Genomic DNA, 15,712 nt, shown 5'->3' on the forward strand with positions numbered 1-15,712 from the left:
CCCCCCCACAACAGCGAACAAACACACATTAGGTTAAAAGATGACTAAAAATATTATCATTAAAATGTCAAGATAAAATTTTATACCACAAAAATTAAAAACGAAGGTTAAAATGAAGGTTAAAATAGCTATTACACAACCCCAAGCCAATTCAGATATCTGTGTCACCCCTACAGTTGACCCCAATCGCCTCCAATTCTCAGCTGCGTTGCTTTATAAAGGAATAGGGCTGTTTGGTGTGTTACCTTCGCATTCTGGCCAGCCATTAAGAATGTAGTTTTGATATAGGGATCCCAGTGAGTCTTCTGTATGATGAATGGTCCGAGGTATTGATTTCTCTCTTTGTTGTACAAAATACAGTTAAACAGTACATGTGTAATATCATAGAATCATAGAATCATAGAATCAAAGAGTTGGAAGAGACCTCATGGGCCATCCAGTCCAACCCCCTGCCAAGAAGCAGGAATATTGCATTCAAATCACCCCTGACTTTAAGCAGAGGCCATCCAGCCTCTGCTTAAAAGCTTCCAAAGAAGGAGCCTCCACCACACTCCGGGGCAGAGAGTTCCACTGCTGAACGGCTCTCACAGTCAGGAAGTCCTTCCAAATGTTCAGATGGAATCTCCTCTCTTGTAGTTTGAAGCCATTGTTCCGCGTCCTAGTCTCCAAGGAAGCAGAAAACAAGCTTGCTCCCTCCTCCCTGTGGCTTCCTCTCACATATTTATACATGGCTATCATATTTCCTCTCAGCCTTCTCTTCTTCAGGCTAAACATGCCCAGTTCCCTAAGCCGCTCCTCATAGGGCTTGTTCTCCAGACCCTTGATCATTTTAGTCGCCCTCCTCTGGACACGTTCCAGCTTGTCAATATCTCTCTTGAATTGTGGTGCCAAGAATTGGACACAATATTCCAGATGTGGTCTAACCAAAGCAGAATAGAGGGGTAACATTACTTCCTGAGATCTAGACACTATGCTCCTATTGATGCAGGCCAAAATCCCATTGGCTTTTTTTGCCGCCACATCACATTGTTGGCTCATGTTTAACTTGTTGTCCACGAGGACTCCAAGATCTTTTTCACACGTACTGCTCTCGAGACAGGCGTCACCCATTCTGTATCTTTGCATTTCATTTTTTCTGCCAAACTGGAGTATCCTGCATTTGTCACTGTTGAACTTCATTTTGTTAGTTTTGGCCCATCTCTCTCAAGTCAAGATCGTTTTGAATTCTGCTCCTGTCCTCTGGACTATTGGCTATCCCTCCCAATTTGGTGTCGTCTGCAAACTTGATGATCATGCCTTCTAGCCCTTCATCTAAGTCATTAATAAAGATGTTGAACAGGACCGGGCCCAGGACGGAACCCTGCGGCACTCCACTTGTCACTTCTTTCCAAGATGAAGAGGAAGCATTAGTGAGCACTCTCTGTGTTCGTCCACTTAACCAATTACAGATCCACCTCACCGTAGTTTTGCCTAGCCCACATTGGACTAGTTTCCTTGCCAGAAGGTCATGGGGGACCTTGTCGAAGGCCTTACTGAAATCCAGGTACGCTACATCCACGGCATTCCCCGCATCTACCCAGCTTGTAGCTCTATCGAAGAAAGAGATCAGATTAGTCTGGCATGACTTGTTTTTGATAAATCCATGTTGACTATTAGCGATGACTGCATTTGTTTCTAAGTGTTTGCAGACCGCTTCCTTAACAATCTTTTCCAGAATCTTGCCCGGTATCGACGTGAGGCTGACCGGACGGTAGTTGTTTGGGTCATTCTTTTTTCCCTTCTTGAAGATTGGGACCACATTGGCCCTCCTCCAATCTGCTGGAACTTCTCCCGTTCTCCAAGAACTCTCAAAGATGGTTGCCAATGGTTCCGAAATGACTTCCGCTAGTTCCTTCAATACTCTGGGGTGTAGTTGATCTGGCCCTGGGGACTTGAACTCATTAAGAGCGGCCAGGTATTCCTGGACGACTTGTTTCCCTATTTGGGGTTGGATGTCCTCCAATCCCTCATCCACTCCATCTTGCTGAGGTTGAAGACTCTCTTTTTGTGAGAAGACCGAGGCAAAGAAGGCATTAAGTAGTTCTGCCTTTTCCCTATCCCCTGTCAGCATTGCCCCATCTTCTCCTCGAAGAGGTCCTATCGCCTCCTTGTTTTTCCTTTTTCTACTGACATAAGAATAGAAGGCCTTTTTTATTGTTTTTAATGTCCCTGGCAAGTCTGAGCTCGTTTTTTGCTTTAGCCTTGCGGACCTTTTCCCTACAGGTGTTGGCCATTTGTTTGAATTCTTCTTTGGTGAATTCTTCCTTTTTCCACTTCTTGTGCATGTCTCTTTTGTGTCTTAGCACAGTTAGAAGTTCTTTGGACATCCATTCTGGCTTCTTTGCACTTGTCCTATTTTTTCTCTTTGTTGGCACGGTTTGCAATTGCGCCTTGAGTATTTCACTCTTGAGAAATTCCCATCCATCCGTAACTCCCTTGTCTTTTAGTATCTGTGTCCACGGAATGCTGCTCAGCGTTTCCTTCATTTTTTGGAAATCAGCTCTCCTAAAGTCCAAAATGCGGGTTTGACTTGTCTTAGTTTCGGCCTTCCTTTGTACCTCAAATTGCAGGAGCACATGGTCACTTGCCCCTAAGAATCCTACCACTTCGACCGCACCGATCAGGTCCTCCGCATTTGTTAGGATGAGATCAAGAGTAGCCAATCCCCTTGTTGCGTCTTCTACCTTCTGGAGCATGAAATTGTCTGCAAGACAAGCGAGGAATTTGTTGGACCTTGTACTCTTGGCCGAGTTTGTTTTCCAGCAATTATCAGGATAGTTGAAATTGCCCATAACTACTACACCTCTTCTCTGTGCCTGTTTGGTCAACTGTTGGCAGAAGACTTCATCAAGTTCTTCCTCCTGGCTTGGGGGTCTGTAGTAGACGCCTACAACGACATCTTTTTGAGTCCCAGTTCCCTTGATTCTTATCCAGATGATTTCAAGCTGGTTTCCCAGATTGCTGTCTTGAATCTCTTCTGCAGCATAAGAGTTTTTGACATATAAGGCTACTCCGCCTCCTCTCCCCTTTGTTCGGTTTCTGTGAAAGAGGTTATACCCCTCGATATCTACATTTCAGCGATGGGAGTCATCCCACCAGGTTTCAGTGATCCCTATGATATCATATTTGTGGTGTTGTGCTAAAAGTTGGAGTTCGTCTTGTTTATTTCCCGTGCTCTGTGCATTAGTGTAAAGACATGTGAGCCCCTGAGATCTTCCCTTGAGCTGTTTAACTGGGATTATTGTGCTTTTGGTACTTGGTCCTTATTGTGTTTGTGCAGCCCTCCGTTTAGCCTTCTGGCGATTCCCAGACATTATGGGTAAAGTAGTGTTCGCAAGGCTGTTGTCCCCCTCCCCCGGTGGACCTAGTTTAAAGTGCGTCTAATGAGGTTTGCGAGTCTGTGAGCAAAAAGGTGTTTTCCTACTTGTGTGAGATGCACCCCATCCCTTGCCCGTAGGCCATCCTCCTGGAAAAGCAGGCCATGGTCGAGGAAGTCAAAGCGTTCCTCCTGACACCATTTTCTAAGCCAGTTATTGACCTGTACTATTTTTCTGGCTCTTGGGGTCCGTGTCTTACAATAGGGAGGAGGGATGAAAAGACCACCTCTACATTACATTCTTTTAGCTTTGCTCCTAGAGCTCGAAAATCATTTGTGAACTTTTGAAACGTATGCCTTGCAGTATCATTGGTTCCTACATGAATCAACATGAGGGGAGGACGGTGATAGGGCTTGCGGAGCCTGGTGAGCCTCTGAGTGATATGGTGTATTATTGCCCCCGGTAGGCAGCATATTTCTCGAGCCATCCCATCTGGTCTGGAAATGACAGCTTCCGTTCCTCTAAGGAGGGAGTCGCCTACTACCAAGACCTGTTTACTTTCGGGAAGGACAGGGCCCCTTTTGTGCAATGTAGTGTGTAGGTCTCCAGAAAAGTGATCCTGTTGGTGTGAATTGTGTAGGTGAAAAGTGTTGTCCTCCTCCTCGACATCCCCGGTGCATTCGTCAAGGATAATCCATTGAGATTCGTCCAAGAGCCTATGGTTCTCCTGTATGTGTTCCTGTTGCACCTGGTCTATGGGTGGGGATGGTACACCTGCACGATTGTGCAAATGTGAATGTTGTGAAGTGTTGTCCCAGTCAGGGCTAACCCCTGCACACTGATCAAGGATGAGCCACTGATCAGTAGCTAAGCCATTCTGGTCTTCCCCAATATGTTGTGTTTCTTGGTCAGGTAATAGTTGTGTGAGAATTTGGAATCTATTGTGTAACTGCAGGTGAGCGGAAGTATTCTGAGGAGGCTTCCGGGTCCTATGTGTCCTTCTAAGGGTGACATTTCTCCAAGCCTGAGGGTTGTCCACATCTGAGGTGCTGTTCTCTTGAGCCTCCCCATAATGTTGGTGTGATATGGGCTGCGTGTCTAGGACAGTGTGGTGTGTGGTGTCTAAGAACAGCATATTCCTGAATGTCCTTAAGGGTCTTAATACGGTCCTCGAGTTGTTGGATACTGTGTTCCATGCGAGTGATCTGTTTACACTTGGGGCAGATGTAATTGAGTAATTGTAGTGTGAAAAAGCTGAACATGCCACAGCTTGTGCATGAGATGGGAAGTTTTCGTGTTTGTTCCATCTGGAGGTTGCTAATTACCTCCTCTTGGTGTGTGTTTTATGTTGTTGTCTGTATGCAGGGGTGAAAGTATAGGTTACTGAGTGTATGAGTTCGCGCGCACCGTCAGGATAACCAGGGAGCCCCCGCCTCTCAAACAAAGCAGTTAATTTTTAAACTCAGGAAGCCCCGCCTCTCAAACAAAGCAGTTAATTTTTAAACTCAGGAAGTCCCGCCTCTCAAACAAAGCAGCACTGAAAGCAGTTAAATTTAAACACAGAAACCCCTCCTCTCAAACAAGCAACACTGAAAGCAGTTAAATTTAAACAAAGCTTATCCTGAAGCAGAAGGAAACAAAATGGATTCCTGCTTCCTCAACTTCTGTGGGAGCCCCACAGATACAGAATCGTTCATTGTATGGAACTTGGTTTAACTATTGTATCTGTCTGTTCGAATCAGTTTCTAGTGAATACCCTCCTTAGATGTTTGGGCATTTCTGTCTTTAGGTATTCGGTTGTTTGAAAAGTATGTTTAAAGCGACAACCATTTCAGTGAGCCGGCTTTACTAAGGGTGGCAATGTCTTTCTGAGCCTCTATATCCTGTATTTGTTGTGCCACCATTTTTGGATCTAATTCCTCTAGTAGATTTGGGTATAGAATTGGAAGTCCACAAGTCCTGATGTATCTTGTCAGTTGCACTAGCCAAGAGGACTGATGTTGGTTTTTGGTCTGCTCTAACAGGCACAATTTTGGTAGCCTATCATTTGCCATGGCATTTAGTTTTATCCAATATTTATATGGCCTAATTTTGGATAAACCATTGACTGTATATACTCCTGTTTCTGCTCTCACTGCTGCAGCTGGGGTCCTTTTATCCACTCCTAGAAAGTTACGCAGGTGCTGTGCTTGAGATTGCTCTAATAATGATACCTGGTTTAGGCCCCAGACTTCCGCTCCATACAGGAGCATGGGGGTAACCTTGGCCTTATATACCTTAAGAAGCGGGTCTGAGGAACCTGGTTGGCTATAGTTTGTTAATTTTAGCAGTTGGTTTGCCTGTGCTCTCACTCTGGCTGAGCTCCTTTGATGATGTGGGAGCCAAGAACCAGTCTAGGAGAAAATGACACCTAGGTATGTAAAAGTGCAAAGTTGCTCTATTGGTTCACCATCCAGAAGCCATCTATGTCTATTGGGTTGTTTGCCAAATACCATTATTTTTGTCTTTGATTTGTTAATAATTAGGGAGTTCTCATGACAATAGGAATTAAATCTTCTCAGCAACCTACGTAGCCCGATTTGTGAATATGACAGTGTAAAGAAGCGTTAATCCCACCGCTTGTCAACCAAAAATGTAAAGAAGCAGCGCTAATCTCACTAGATGCCACCAAAATTATGTGAGGAAGTATTAATCTTCTTTAATGCCACCAATATTTGTAAGGAACCTTCTTTTAGATATCAATTAAGCTGCCACCAATATGTTTAGAGACGCTGGATTATGTCTCTGTTTATCTTTAGTTGTGTTGTGAGGTGACTTTGGTAGTGTGGAATGCACCAAGCATAAAAGAAATGGAGGAGGCAGGTTTGAAATACAAAGAGAACAAGATTTATTGTTAACAGAACGTAATTGTTGCAGTTTTGAGAATTTGAACTTGGCACAAGGCTTGATGTTACAAAATGGCTGGTTTGAGATACATGCTTCTGATGTTACAATTCTACAAACTTCTTCTTTAGTGAAGTGCTTATACTACTTCAGAGTTCCCTATTGTGAATATCCACACGGTTTGCCCTATACTCGGAACAAACCACTGATCACCAGTCTTTCCTTACTGGCAATCCTGAAAACCCCCTCTGTTAGATTCCTTTAACCTAAGCAATCTAACAAGGTAACACCTTCAGCTTTCTTGCTGAAGAAATATTCACAAATTCTAGGAACTACTGAATTCTCACAGCTTCACAACAGAGCCCTAACTGGCTCTCCTCTTCCCCGGATCTCTTCCACCGGACTAAACTACTTTCCCCAGAGTCCTTTCTTGACTCTGCTATTTCCCAGAGCCCTTAACTGGCTCTGCTCTTCTCCGGGTCTCCTCCACCGGACTGAAGCTTAACTGCCACTTTCAAACCTTTTTCCCTTAAGCTCCGCCCACCTCCTCTGAGGCTGTGTTACCATGGCAACCTATCCCTCACAGTTAGGCCATGGCAACAAATGTAAACCACAAATACAGTTTTAAACACATTATAAATAACACTTTATAATAAACATTATAAATACAGTTTAAACACATTATAAATAACACTTTATAATAAACACATCTCTACAGACAGTAATATCATGTCATCAGCATATAACAGGATGTTAATAGGGGTTTTGAACACCTGAGGCATATGTACCTCTGGGTCCTTCAACTGTTCAGGTAGGTCATTTATATATAAGCTAAATAACAGTGGTGCTAATATGCCGCCTTGTCTGACCCCCTTATGTGTCTCAACGGCGTTTGTCATGGCTCCTTGCATCCCAAATCGCATTTTCAGGTGGGTGTTTGTGTAAAGTTCTTTGATCAGTGCCAGCAGTCTGGGTTCCATATTGAGATCAGTTAATTTCATCCATAACATCTCTCTATTTACAGTATCGAATGCTGCACTAAGATCTATAAAGGCAGCATACAGTTGTTTCCCTTTGTTAGCATAGTTTTCAATTATGTGTTTTAACACAAAGCAATTGTCAATAGTTGATCTACTCTGTCTGAAATCGGCCTGTTCTTCAACAAGTATGTGTTTTTCTTTTTCTCAGCCCTCAACTCTGCTCAGGAGGTATTTGGCATATATTTTGACCACTATGTCAATTAAACTAATTGGTCGATAAGAACTGGGATCTTTTTTGTTTCCTTTTTTGTATATGGGAACAACTATTGCCATCTTCCAACCAACTGGGATCTGCCAGGTGTTATTTATGTGTGTAAATAGGCCTGCTAATAGAGGGGCCCACCAATCCAGGTGTTTTTTGAATAGCTCAGCAGGTAGATAATCTTCCCCTGGGGCTTCATTGGTCTTTAGGTCGTTTATGATACATCTGACCTCATATTCTGCTACTGGGGGCCAATGGAGCAGAGCTTCTATTGGTAAATCTTTAACTGGAGGCTGTGTCACTGTGGGTTCTGCTGGAGCAAAAAAGTGGGTATAGTAAATTTCCCAGTCCTCTGCGGGGATAGGTATATCAAATACAAATTTCCTTTCCTTCAAAATTCCGGCTACTGCATGCCAAAAGATAGCTGAGTTATTACTCTTTGCTGAACACTCAAGTCCAGACCAGATTGAAACTGCATGATTTTTCTTTTTTGTTTTAATAAGTTTCTTGTATTCTCGTCTCAAGGTCAACATTTCGGCTTGCAAATGTGCAGAATGTTGTCCCCGAGCATGCCTCATTGCTGTCCTCATCTTTGTTCTCAGAAGATGGCATTCTTTGTCAAACCAGGGTGCTCTGCTCATGTGAGGACCTTTAGAAAAGGCTTTTGTAACAAGATGTCCTTTTAGGCTACCACAAATATTTGTGAATGCATTTGAGGCTGTCTGCCACTCAGCTGAGGGTGACTGTATTAGTAAGGCCCACTTTGTTATATCCTCGGATTTGAGGGTATTTGCTGTTGCCACTGTGTCTACTTTGGTCCAAGCAAGTCTTTTACTTTGAATCACCTCAGTGTTGACCGTAATCTATTTATCATTCCTATTGTTTGGCCTTAAATCTGAAGGGCCCAAAAATTTTACACACACTGGTTGGTGATCACTTTCTCCCCTCAAAAGCACATTGATCTGTGAGAAAAGATCAGCCTTATCTGCTGAAACACATATAAAATCTAAGACACTGCTTGTGTGGCTGGAATGAAATGTGTAAGGATATACATAGTCCTTATTGTTGTCATTATTCTTACCTCCTAGGATTTTAAAATTATACTTAGAAATCAATGAAAGCAAACTTATACCAGCCTTATTAAACTTTTTGTCTCTAAAATACCATTGTGGGTGATTATTGAAAAAAGCATGTGGGAGACCACCATATTGAGCTAATTCATGAATAGAGGGTCCTAATTTAGCATTAAAGTCTCCCAGTAAAATAATTATTGCTTGTGTATACAATGTTGTTAGTTCTTCCTCCATAATTTCTAACTGTACCCAGGTATCAGGACTATAATAAGAGGATGTGACTGGCGGGATGTAAACATTTATCAGTATAAGCTCCATTTCTTTATGGCTGAACTTAATGGCCAATATGTTATGATTATCACCCTCCATGAACAATCCTTCCCCTTGCCACTGTAATTCCTCCTTAATACATATGCATAGGCCCCCTGAGGCACGCCCCTTATTCCCCCTTTTATGAGCAGGCGTATGCCAACATTGAAATCCGGATAATTGTATTGAGTCATCCACTTCTACTAGCCAAGATTATTGTAATGCTAATATCTCAAAATCAGATAGGAATCTCACCAATTCACAATCAACAGTCTCTTTCCAGCCAGCTGCATTCCAGGTTACAATCTGAATAGGTCTTACTGTATCTAAATGTTCTGGTTGACCTGGTTGTATTAGTATTGAAGATTCTGACAGTCAGTTTATATCTGGGGCTGGTACTATGTCATCAGTATCTCCAGTGAAAACACAGTTGTTAAAGGTCTCTCTTCTCTCTTCTCTGCAGGTGCTGTCAATTGCTGGCATTTATCAAAGCTTTTCTCCTCCCTGTATTCGCACTAACTTTAGTCGTTGTTGCTTTTGTTTTTGCCAGCATAATGTCTGTAGTCATGTCTGTGTTATTAGTGTTCATTCTGTTGCAAAATGAGTTTGGTGTTGCACTCATTTCCCTATTTTTGCTTATCCGACCATCTTGGACCTGTCCGTGAAAAGTAGTGCTGTCTTGATTTGGTGCGTCCTCCTGATTTATGTCCTTACAGCTTAATATTGGATTTAGCTGTTTCATTCCGGTTTGTTTCCTTGAAAACAATGGTCTAAAACAAACGTCCTTGTAACAGCGTACAGGGAAAATTCCCAAGGTGCTTAGGAATGCCTTCTTCCTCAATAATAATCCAGGAATATAAGCATGTTTGAAATGGAGTGACACACTTGTTAATTCCCAAGTACCCATCAGAGGCTTGACTGCTGTTAGAGATGTATTCCTGCATTTAAAATCTCTCTGATATGGTTGTTAGCTTTGTGTACGGAACTCCAGATGGGCAGTGCTCCATTAAAAGGGAGTGTGTCTCTAAGACTTTACCGAGATCTATAGTTTTGACAAGGATAACAAGAGGCAACAAGGGATTGGCTTGAGGAGTAAACTCTGACACTGAGTTTCTCCAAGGGTTAGGCATGATAGGTAGTTTCCCCAAAGTACAACAGGAGGCAACAAGGGATTGACTTGAGGAGCAAATTCAGGCACTGTGTTTCTTTAAAGGTTAGATGAGATTTGTATTTTTTCCAAGGTATAACAGTAGTCAAGAAAGTATTGGCTTGAGGAATAAACTCTGGTGCTGAGTTTATCGAAAGGTTAGGTGAGATTGATAGTTTTGCCAAGGGACAATAGGAGGCAACATGGGATTGGCTTGAGGAGCAATCTCTGGCGTAGAGTTTCTCCAAGGGTTAGATGAGATTTGTAGTTTCGCCAAGGTACCACAGGAGGCAACAAGGGAATCGCTTGAGGAGTAAAATCTGGCACTGAGTTGCTCCAAGGGTTAGGCGAGATTGGTAGTTTCCCCAAGGTACAACAGGAGGCTACAGGGATTGGTTTGAGGAGCAAAGTGTAGTCACTGCGATTTGCACATATGGTACATTCCTGCGCGCGAGCAGACAGCAATGGAAAAATCTCGAGACCTTTTAACAGTTAACGAAGCCCCGCCCACTCCGCTCCCCTCTATAAATAGCCCTTAGAAGGGGCTTCGGTCAGTTCTTCCAATCCGCACTAAAAAGCAGCAGCGGAAAACAGGAGACCAGTTTCTAATTTATAATTTAAATAATAATATTATGACTACTTCTTTCAAGAAGTGTGTATCATGTCCTAATAAATATCCGGACAACGATGCACACGATAACTGTCTTCTTTGCCTGGGAGAGGAACATCTTTCCCAGCCTTGTGCTATCTGTAAAGCCTTCATACCACAAACAAGAAAAATAGAGAATTACGCCTTAAAGCAGTGTTGTACGAACAAGCCTTATTGCCAGCAGGGGAAATAAAGGTCCCACAGGCTGAGCTAGCAGTTAATAACGATTTAGTATTAAAACAGAAGATAATTAAGATTAAGAAAATTAAGCCGAGCAAGCCCTCAGAAGGAGGTGAAGCGGCTTCAAAAACTCAAATGCAGAAAAACAAACTGCAAGAATCCCTGAAGGAGAGAGATGCGGCTCCACAAAGCCAGAAACACAATAAAATGGCGCCTCCGACAAGTTCGGAGGAAATAATAAAGAAAAATGAAGGGGCGACCCTTCAAACACTTACAGAAGCACGCACAAAAGAAGCTCCAGTTAAGGAGGCCGTACCGGAGGCCTCAGCAACTCCCCAGGTCTTGGCTCGATACCTAAGCAATGACCTGAAGTCTGTATTGGATACCTCTTCCCCCACACTGCCGGCAAGGCCTCTGCAAACGAGCCCCAGGCGTGCTCGGAATCGGGCGCCCTCCCGACACTCTGCGAGATCTGGGAGAAGTCGACGCCAACATGCTCGATGTCGAGAAGCTCAAGCTCCTTCTCTAGCTCCTCCTCTAGCTCCTCCCCTGTTAGGAAGCGGAGCCGACAAGGGAGGGGTCAGAAGGGCCTGAAGAATAAGGCGAAAATACCTCATTCCTCCACTAGATGGATGAATGAGCAGTGTTTGCCCCCTCAAGCCTTCATGAACCAGGGAGGCTTTGGCATGAACCAGGGAGGCTTTTGGCAAATAGTGCCAAATGGGCAAATGGTCTACTGTGGAGCCCCGATGCCTATGCAATGGCCAAGTATGGGAAATTCTGATAAAAGCAAACAGGCTAGATCGAAGCCAAAGAAATCACATAGGTCAGCCAGACAACCCAATGAATCAACTGAACCTGTAAGGGCTCAAGAACAAGAACAACCATCATCTGATGGATAGGATGAATTAATCCTTTTAGAAAATACTGATTCCTCTGATGAGGATATGAATAATAATGAGACTGTTGGAGAAGTGGAAAATGACACTTCAAATGAAGATGACAATAGAAAGTTTGCATCCTTACTTAATAGAATGATTCGTGCTCTGGATCTGCCAACTCCAGAACCTCCAGAGTCAGTAGAAGACCCAATGTTCACTAATTCAGATCAACAGGAGTCCAATACAAATACTGCCCTTTCAGCTCTATCTTACTTACTGAAGCTAACAAAGACACCAGAGGGCTCTCCGTCATTAGCTCCTGCAATGTCAAAGAGAATAGACAATCTTTACAGAATCAACCTGTCCTCCGCAATGTGGATAGCCAAACCATTGACACCAAACACTGTCATAGCCGAAGTAGGCCATGGACAGAAAGCTAGGAAAATAAATCCGACACCATCTGATATAGAAGGAAGGAAAATTGATGCCATGGGAAAAAAGACCCACATGGCTGCAGGACTGTACACAAGAATGGCGCATTACGCGACCTATATGAGTCCATATCAAACGTTCCTATGGAACAAAATAGCACCATATATTGATTTCCTTCCAGAGCATGAACAACACTTATCGAGGGCTTTCTATTCGGAAGCTGTATTACTAGCGAAATTTCAGAAAGACTTTGCCAAACATATGGCAGAGGCAGCAGGGAAAATATTTACAACTGCTACGTCGATAAGGCGACATGCTTGGCTACATGCGTGTACTTTGTCGGAGGAGGGACGTTCTATGGCTGAGCATCTTCCAATGCATGAAGATGGTCTATTTAATCTGAAAACGGCTGAGAAGCTGAAACACACACAAGAAATGAAGAAGACCATGCAGATTTATGGTTTTCCACGACAAGGATACTCTCAGCAGAGATCTCGCTGGCAAGCATCTCTACCATATTTCAAGAGAAATACCAGTAATTTTTATGGAGGACAACAACGCCAATGCACACCTCTAAATAAGAGGCCATATATACCATGGAAGCAAGTTTATGGAACAAAGAATAGATTTTAGCCATACCAGTATAAACCCACTCACTCGGGAGGGAACAAGCAGTGTTTTGACATTTTCCCTCTAGGCAGAAGGGAGTTTGAGTTGCCTGATGTTTTCTGTTCTAATGTTTCAGAACAAAGTTATTGTTTTCCTAGTTCCTAATGTTTTCCTGGTTATGAGAATTAGAATGTTGTAAATTTGGAATTTCCTTATTTCGGGGCGCGATTAGCCTCCTTTTATGACGCTTGGTCGTCAATTACTTCTGATAGTTGGGTGTTACAAATAGTGAGAGATGGTTATTTAATAGAATTTGACAGTTTACTGCCAGTAGGCCGCCTCAGGGTCACACCTCCATCTCCCCTGCTGATAGAGGAGATTAATACCCTGCTTTCCAAAGGAGCAATATGTCCAATCCCTATGTCAGCATATGGACAATGCTTCTTCTCAAGGTACTTTTTAGTATCCAGAAAGGGAGGTGGACAACGTCCAATAATGGACTTAAGGGGGGTTAATAGGTTTATTACAACCAGGAAGTTTCGCATGGCGTCTCTTAAGACAATACTCCCCTTACTGAATAAAAATGTTTGGTTTGCAGCGGTGGATTTGAAAGACGCCAATTTTCACATTTATATTAATGCACAACACCGTAGATTTCTGGCCTTTAAGGTTGGATACCAGGTCTATTGGTTCAATGTCTTGCCGTTCGTATTGGCAATGGCCCCAAGAGTCTTCACAAAATGCATGGCCACTGTAGCGGCTTACCTCCGCACGACTGGCATAACGGTTTATATAGATGATTGGCTTTTGGTAGCAAATTCGAAGGAATTGTTAATATCGCACATTAGCAAAACATTGTTTTTTCTCCAGTCCCTAGGTCTAATAGTGAACTGGGAGAAATCCAACCTAATTCCGTCAAGGAAAATCCAGTACATTGGAGCATTGCTGGACTCGGAGGCACAGAAGGCATACTTACCCGATGACCGTTTTGTAAAGTTACAAGCCTTGGTGTTGCAAGCCATAGAGACAGACTACATAAAAGCCAAACAAGTTCAAGTAATGTTTGGGCACATGGCATCTACTACAGCAGTGACCCCTCATGCAAGGTTACATCTAAGACCAATACAATCTTGGTTCCTATCGGTTTTCAACCCTTGGTTACACAGTTCCAGTATGCACCTGTCTTTGCCTTTGGAACAACGCGAATGTCTGATATGGTGGTCGGACCGGTACTGGCCAGCCATTTCAACAATCCGGACCATCAAAGACCCTGACTACAGACACTTCCCTCATGGGATGGGGGGTGCACGTGGATGGGCTGACAGCCCAAGGCACATGGACAGCCACAGAGACCACATATTACATAAACATACTGGAGTTGCTAGCAGTAGAAAAAGCACTAAAGTCTTTCGAGCCTATTCTAACAGATCAGACTGTTCAACTAGTAACAGACAACACTACAGTAATGTATTATATAAACAAGCAGGGAGGCACACACTCTCAAGAGTTGTTGTCGATAACACTCAGGGTTTGGAACTGGTGCGTAAGCAGAGGTATTCACCTGTTAGCTATCCACCTGCCGGGAGAACAAAATTTATTAGCAGACTTCCTCAGCAGGAACCCGCTTACGCACCACGAATGGACTCTGAACAAAGAAGTGATAACTCTGCTTTTTCAGGCTTGGGGCATGCCGGAGATGGATCTTTTTGCATCAGCGAAAAACAGGCAATGCCATCTGTTCTGCGCCAGGGAATACCGGAACTTGATGCCCAACTGTCTGGGCAATGCATTTCTGATGCACTGGGGACAGCACAAGATCTATGCGTTTCCCACGTTTCCCATCATACTTCGGGTGGTGTCAAAGTTGTTCCACGACCAAGCACAGGACATATTGATCACCTGTGGTGGCCGAGACAACCTTGGTTCTCTCTGGTCCTTCAAATATCCAAGGGGATTTTCAAGACACTACCGAAGAGGGAGGGCCTTCTGTCAGTGCAGGAGGGTCATTTTCTATACCCGGACGTTCACAACTTAAGACTGACAGCTTGGTGCCTGTTGACATCCTGGTAGGCTTTAAATCAAGGTTGTCAAGCCCAGTGAGATTGATCATAGAAGCTGCCCAAAGACAGTCAACTAAGCGGTCTTACATTTATAAATGGTCTAGGTTTTCCAAATTTGCAAAAGAGAAAGGGGTGGAGCCTGAAACAGCTCCAATTTCCACTATTTTGGACTTCCTTGCACAGCTAGTGGATTTAGGGTTATCCTGGTTCTCCTTGAAGTGCTACCTAGCGGCATTATTCTGGTATAGTAGGAAAGTGGGTTTACCTTCATGTTTCAGTGACCCACTGGTTTTGCTTTTTATGAAAGGTTTGAAAAATTTAAAACCACCAGTTACTCCAATTGCTCCGCCTTGGAGTCTAGAGTTAGTACTCACGAGCAGGCCTTAACCAGACCACCATTTGAGCCATTGTCAGCGGTAGACATGAGTTTTTTATCATGGAAAACAGCATTTTTAGTAGCGATAACTTCAGCCCGCAGAGCAGAGGAGTTATGTGCTGTAAGATGTGATGAGCCATACCTGAGAGTACAGAAGGACAAGATAGTCTTGAGGACTGACAGAGCTTTCCTTCCCAAGGCAATAAGCAAGTTCCATATGTCACAGGAAATAGTGTTGCCAGCGTATTTTCAGGATCCTGTCTCCCCTTTAGAGAAGAAGTTACACTTGCTTGATGTACGCAGGGCATTGATGTATTATATTGATAGGACTAAAGGTCATAGGAGGTCCCCTTGACTGTTTTTGAAATATAGAAAAGATTTCATTGGATTCCCTGTGTCTTCGCAGAGGATATCTTCATGGATTGTTTCTACAATCCGATATGCTTACCGTTTATCTGGGAAAGACTTACCTTTACAGGTCAGAGCGCATTCTACAAGAGCTCTTGCAGCTTCGA

The 15,712-nt window shown here is 43.4% G+C and overlaps 1 protein-coding gene and 1 pseudogene across 9 annotated transcripts in view; one reads left to right on the plus strand and one right to left on the minus strand.

Annotated features, from left to right (window-relative positions):
• Positions 1-12,669, minus strand: part of LOC137095256 (large ribosomal subunit protein uL6-like) — a 53,956-nt pseudogene extending 41,287 nt beyond the window's left edge.
• Positions 1-15,712, plus strand: part of LOC137095328 (regulator of nonsense transcripts 1-like) — a 479,058-nt gene that overhangs the window by 182,958 nt on the left and 280,388 nt on the right. The window lies entirely within an intron of this gene.

Source organism: Anolis sagrei, chromosome Y (assembly GCF_037176765.1).
Source record: "Anolis sagrei isolate rAnoSag1 chromosome Y, rAnoSag1.mat, whole genome shotgun sequence".
Lineage (NCBI taxonomy): Eukaryota > Metazoa > Chordata > Lepidosauria > Squamata > Dactyloidae > Anolis > Anolis sagrei.